This window comes from Mirounga leonina, unplaced genomic scaffold (genome assembly GCF_011800145.1).
Source record: "Mirounga leonina isolate KUSES-001 unplaced genomic scaffold, KU_Mleo_1.0 Mir_125, whole genome shotgun sequence".
Taxonomy (NCBI): Eukaryota; Metazoa; Chordata; class Mammalia; order Carnivora; family Phocidae; genus Mirounga; species Mirounga leonina.
In genome coordinates this window covers 7,196,326-7,203,276 of record NW_023270305.1, presented here as the reverse complement: position 1 = coordinate 7,203,276, position 6,951 = coordinate 7,196,326, and the positions used below count along the sequence as shown (strand labels likewise).

General features: G+C 39.6%; 1 pseudogene; it reads right to left on the bottom strand.

Annotated features, from left to right (window-relative positions):
- Nucleotides 1-311: 311 nt before the first annotated feature.
- On the bottom strand, nucleotides 312-545 carry LOC118007398 (annotated as a pseudogene).
- Nucleotides 546-6,951: the final 6,406 nt, after the last annotated feature.

Sequence of the window (6,951 nt, the reverse complement as noted above, 5' to 3'; positions counted from 1 at the left end):
CCCTCCTATCCCCAAGAGGACTATACAACATATTGAGAACCAAGTGTTAATTTCTGACCACTAATAATGAAGCATGAGCTTTCTTTCTAGAACACTCTATGATTCAGAGTTGCACATTCCCCAAGGATTCTAGATGACAAATGATTGCACTATCTGACACAATTATCATTATTATTCTTTTGGACAGTCATACATCTGCCTTTATTGTGAGCAGCAGGTGGGACACTTCCAGCAATAGTAAAAAAAAAAAAAAAACAACTTACAAAAGCAGGAATTCAGTGAAGCCACCTGGTTGGAACCCTCGGGAGCTATCACATGTAGATGCCAACTCAAAGCAGCAGAAGGAGGACTCCAAAGCCCATGAGGAGTGAGGCCACCAAGGAGATAAGGAGCTCTTCACAGATATCCTGAGTGTACTTGGTGGAGGTAACCTCATAAATGAAGAATCAAGGGGTAAAGAACATGCCAATGGCCAATAGAACCATGGTCAGATGGGGGATGACAGCAGGGTTCACTGGGCTGGTGTATCCGCTCATGGCCGTGATCTCTAGGCATAGGGTAATCCACTGCTCCACCACTGGCATATTTTAATATCCCTGAGATTTGAGGATCTTCCTACTTTGCTAGGTCTCGTCTAAACCTTAGCAAATGGTTTGTGAAATTGAGAGACTAAACTGAGATACAATATGAGATAATCCATGACTGCCACCTTCTGTGTCCTCAGGTCTCAGGAATTAAGATGGGCAGAAAGCACTCTGAGATCAAGGGCAGATGGGTCTTCTCTTTCAGCATTGTGAATGAAGAAAAGTATTTGCCACAGGATAGGGGAACATTACCCTCTCTTTGAGAGCTCTTTTAGGCCTACAGCCCAACAACTATGGCTCTGCTATAAGTATCTTAGATTGTTACGAGTAATCTGTTGTTGTTGTTTTTCTTCCCTTGACCTTACTCCACTTTCTCAGTTCTTAACCCTCCATGCATTTTTAGCTCATATCTGACAAAAGCTCTTTAGCCATTCTCAGCATTTTGATTCTCTGGCGGAAATCTGAATTCAACTTAAGAGTGCTTATTGACCAGGCTCCATGCTGGGGCTCAGGGAACCACGTGGAGCCCAGTTCTCCGGGCATCATACCACATCTAGAGGTCAGACTTCCCCAGGAATTAAGTTTCCCTGGGATTTCAAAGTGGACAGGAAGATAATTCCAGCACTGCCTCAAAAGTCAGGAGGCCTGGGTTTCTACATTTATACATTTTAGAAATGAGGGGCCCCCTTGCCTCTTAGTCTAAGTCCACATGATTCTAAATCCACATCATCTCCAGGGCACATTTTGAAAGAGGCTGATTCTCAACAGGCACTAAAAGGATGAGTATAGGCATGCCTGGGTGGCTCAGTTCGTTAAGTGTCTGCCTTCGGCTCAGGTCATCATCCCAGATTCCTGGGATCAAGTCCCACATTGAGCTCCCTGCTCAGCAGAGAGCCTGCTTCTCCCTCTGCCTACTGTTCCCCCTGCTTATTCTCTCTCTCTCATTCAGACAAATAAATAAAATCTTTTTTTGTTGTTGTTGATTTTATTTTTTTAATTTTATTTTATTATGTTATGTTAATCACCATATATTACATCATTAGTTTTTGATGTAGTGTTCCATGATTCATTGTTTGCGCATAACAAAATAAAATCTTTAAAAAAATACATAAAAGTTTGAGTATAGAGGGACATTCTACAAAACACCTGACCACTACCCTTCAGATATATCAAGGCCACAAAAGACAAGAAGGGACAAAGAGACTGTCCTAAATTGGAGGAGACACAGGAGACATGACATCTATTACCACATCAAAAACCAATGATGTATTGTATGGTGACTAACATAACATAATAAAATTAAAAATAAATAAATAAATAAATGCAATCTGTGGGATCCTGATTGGATCCTGGAACAGAAAAGGGCCACCAGTGTAAAAACTGGGTAAAGTCTGTAAGTCTACAGTTTAGCTAATACTATTATGTCAATGACAACTTATTTGTTTTGATATCATGGTTATATAAGATGTTAGCATTAGAGGAAGTTGAGTGAGGAGTTTATGGGGACAGTCTACAATATCCTTGCAGATCTTCTTAAATCAAAAATTGTCTCCAAATAAAAAAATTAAAAATAATAAAAACATTAGTATGTATTTTCCCAGAAAGTGAGACTATAAATTTCTCAAGGGGTCTTCTTTTTTCTTTCAGTATGTTTCTTAGGGCCTAGCATAGAGGTGTCTTACTATTATTAGAATTAAATTAGTCAAAAATTATTCACAACCACAATTTAACCTGGGACAGAGCAACATGTAACCTCGTCACTGTTATAAGAAGTTAATATTGTAAGTGTGGTATTTCTACAACTAAAACACATAAAAAAGTCTGGGAAAATGCCATTGTTTCCTGGTACCAAGGAAAAGCAATCTCTACATTCAAGGCAGATAGCCAGTCTGATTTCGGAAAATAAAAAGGAAAGAAAGAAAAAGTAACCACACAAAAGATCAAGTAGCTCCTTTTAAAAAACCATCATCGTTGCTATTTGGACTAAGCCAGAAGCTCCAGATAACAGTAACTACTTAAGAAGAAAAGGAACAAAAAACCCTCGGAGGTTTCAATTTGTTTTTCATAATAAATGAATTGCCCCCACCAAAATGCAGCCTTGAGGAGTTAATTAAACAGCTGCCCCCATGGCTGATTCTGAGATGTTAGAAGGCCCGTGACAGGCCCCTAAACAAATGGGGCAATAAAGGTGTGGGCTGTTTGGCTTGATTGAAGAGCTTGAGTTTTTCACCCCTAGTCTCTAAGCCATCTGGAAGTGAGTTTGTGGAATGTGGGATGGCAGCCTCTCTGCCCTTATCTACTGATAAGATTTTCAGCCTCAAACACGTGTACTAGAAAGGCAGGGAGCAAATATTTCAGACCTTAAACAACTTGCAATCCTCCCTCTAAAGTTCACGCTGTACTATAGTACAGAAGGAAGGACACTCATCTCACATTCTTCCCCTCCAAATCTAGGGCTTTTGACGTCAACATGAGCCAAGACTGAGAAGTTGACTTAAAGAAAAACTGTGTTCTGATTCATGAGTTCCACCCACCTTCTCTGAGCCCCACTCACTTTAGGCTACAAAAGTCAGGCTTCTGAGAGTTGTCTGAGGATGAGACTGCCATGCAAAGGAGGTTTAACTGAGCAAAGAATTTGAGGATGAGGGCCAGTCTCTGTTTACAACTTCTGGTCTAGCTGAATCCTAAAACACAAAATATCTGAGGATGGCTCACAGGCTGCAACTTCACTGACAAAGAATTCATCGTCTGACATCAGAAAGGCTTGGCTATGGGAATGAAAGAAATCCAGAAATTATTCATTTTGCTTTTAAAGTCTAAAAATGAGAGAGTGTATGTATGAGCTATTGTGATGGGTGTATCTGGTGGGTATGAGGTATGAGGTTGTATGTGGGAGTCAGTGTAAAATTAAATTAGGCTAAACACAGAAAAAATTATAATTAGATGAGGCTAGTAACCTCTTAGGTGAGACACATGCATGCACACACACACACACATATACACACACACGTGCACCACAGATACACAAGAACTGAAGGGGGGTGCCTGGGTGGCTCAGACATTAGGCGTCTGCCTTCAGTTTAGGTCATGATCCCAGGATTCTGGGATCGAGCCCCACATCGGGCTCCTTGCTTAGTGGGGAGCCTTCTACTCCCTTTCCCCCTGCTCATGCCCTCTCTCTGTATCTCTGTGTCTCAAATGAATAAATAAAATCTTAAAAAAAAAAAAAAAAAGAACTGAAGGGATGCCGTAGCTTCAAAAAAGCTTTCAGAATTTGATCATTTAATCACTCACTCTGTCCTCTATTTTTAAGCTCCTAGTATGTTCTAGGGACTAAGTGCACCCCAGGAATATAAAATCAGGTGATACATTTAAACCTTAAATCTACTTGAATAGGCAGAGTAATCCAACAGTTGTAAGACAGAGTGACAAAGGCGACCATAAAAGCAAGTTCAGATTGCCCTGGGAGGCCAGACATAGGGTGACAGTGGGCAGAAAGGATCTACTGTGTCATCTGTTTTTCAAAAAAGGAGATGATTCTCCCATTCTTGGTTCATCCAACCTCAGACTGATCCTAAAACTCAAAGAAATAGCAAGGCTTTCATAGTTGTTTGTGGGGTTGGAAAAATGCAATGGCAAGCTTGATTAAAATGTTTCTCTTCTCTGGTCTCAAAAATCTCATGTGTAAGCTATTTGAATGACTAACAAAATTATTCTTAAAACAACAGAAAATCACCATTTAATTTCATTTATCATTCAAATGTTTTTTTAAAGTATCTACTCTGTGCCACATGCTGGTGCCCATAACTAGAGAATATGGCTCCTTCGACCTTAACTCTTTCAAAAGGGGCCACTCTGCTCTTTAATGTCTTACAAAACTTGATGGTTCCCCTCCGGCACAATAATGTGAGAGCAGAAATAAAGAAGGATGACATTTAAAAGAAGACTTAATTGGTTTCATAGTGGAAAAGTGATCCGATTTCCCTTTCTTGACAAAAAGCAAAGTGATCATTTTATCCACACAAGCTCACTAGAGTCATTGGGGTTGTCTAACGGCATTATAACTAATTGCAGAGTAAAACAAAGATAAGGATAGTTTATTGGATAAAATAATTGCAAACAATCTTAGCTCTGGTGAAACCAAACCAATGGAGTTTCTTTACCTATTGCAGTGATGGTAATATATAAAATGTTCTTGTGAAACTAACTCCAGGCATATAAACAGGCAAGCATAGCAGACATGAAAGATTATCTGTGATAAGCTTATGTTGAAATCAACAGTTCCCTTGAACATATTACAGCTCTTTAAGGGCCCCATGTCTGTACTCACACACAAAAACCAACTAACTCTGCCCACTGAGTTTATAACTTTTTATATTATATTCTTACAATACCCTCAAAATGCCCAAAATAGGTATTCTAAGTGCCCTCTACAGCTCTTCAAATATGAACTCTGTTGTGCTCCTGGGTTTAGTTTCTCTAGCTAAGTGAGGAAAAGGCTTCTGCTTCCAGAGGTCAAGCATTATCTTGATTTAGCAGGTTGGGCCCCTGAATCACTGCTATGCTCAGTAGCAAAGAATGCAGGCTGGGAAGGATTAATTACCAAAGCCAGTAATCCTGACTCCAACCTCCAAAAATATGGGGAAGTCCAAAAAAAATCTTGAAAGTGATTTGCAACATTCTGTTCAAATCAGCCTCATGAGTAATGTCACTTTGACACCTCTTACCCATGTAAACATAATTATCACAGACACATCAGCTATTCCTCTGAACCTTCTCCTTTTCACCCTAAGGCACAATTTCCCCTCCTCTGAAAGAAGATCAACACAGTTTTACTAATAGCTTCTTCCTCAGTCTTTCTAGTGAAACAAATATACTCAAAGTATAAGAATGTCAGTAGCCTGTTTTATGACAAATCATGTGTATTCCCACAGGCCTGGGCAAAAAAATTAATTATGTACTTTGGTCTCAAGAGCAGGGGACACAGATTCTCTTGGCAAATTCTGGCAAGCTGATCCAAACCCTGCAATTCCTGTCATTTCGTATCAGTGAAATCTCATTTTATTAGGAAGTAACGAGAGAAGAAATTCCCAGTTGACCATTAAAACTCCTGAAACAGGTACGACTTTCTTTCATTTACTTTGATCTGGCCTCAGTCAGCTCAAGTGTTGCCACAAGACCACATGTCTGCTGTATCACAGTAATTCTATGAATGAAGATATTTACAGCCGAAGTTATTCACCCATTAAGTTAAATAAAAGGCATCAGTGATTTCTATATATAATACACATATTACATGCATATGTATAGAAAACCCTGCTACCTGCTAGCATGTGATACTGCCTAAGCAGTTAAGAATGCTGAAAGTATCTTAATACATCCCTTCCATCAATAAGAGTTAAATGAAATTATTGGGAAAAATCTATAGGAAATGTGGAAAAACAGCATCTAACAAAATATGGTACAAACACGTTTTACTTAACATTTGGAACCTAATACCATATGCTAGTGTCTGGGCATAAATATAATTAAAACCTAAATAACTAAGAAGAAAATGTGTTAAAACAGCTGATATAGCAAGAAATGTAATTATCAAGGGATGCTAAAATCTCAGCTTATTCTGCACATGTATCCAATATGTATCACATAGGGGAATTCTTTTCCTTTACAAAAAAACCATCAGGGATTTAAAAATATATATATTGTACCAAAGGAAGGGCTTAATGAACTGCAGATTTGGAAACTTACATCCACATCCACTGTGTCCAGCTCACGGTTTGGAAGGAGGCACATCCTGAGACCTGAGGGAAACGAAAGGCAATTCCGATGGCTGCGGATCCCTTAAACATATCTGGAAATTAACATTGAATAATTGTTATTGCAAGTACATGTTTTTTCTCCTTTGAGCCAGCATCATACATATAACATTATATTTTCATCCATCATTCCTTTGGATGAGGTAAAGTGAGAAGGCAGATTTGTTCTATAGCCCCAAGGGAACCAGGGCATCAGAGTGGAGGGGGTGGTGGCAGGTGCATCAGGTCACCTCCCTCCTAAGTGTTATGCCAATGCTCAATGTTCCCTAAACACAGGTGGAAGCCTGTGTTACAGGATCACCTGGAGCTGGAACTCTCTTATGAACTTACATTCTCTGACACCTCATTTTCTCTCCAAGAGAGTCCCACTGCTGTTAGGATTGTGTTCAAATTCTTAACCAGTCACTCAAGGCCTTTAGCTCTAGCTAAACACTACATCCTCCTCCGTCACAACTCACTCCTACTCCCCTTCTGTTCTCTCACTTTCCACAAAACATGCATTCATGTGTGCTTAGTTGGTATTTATGGCAGGCTTATGATGTGCCAGCCCT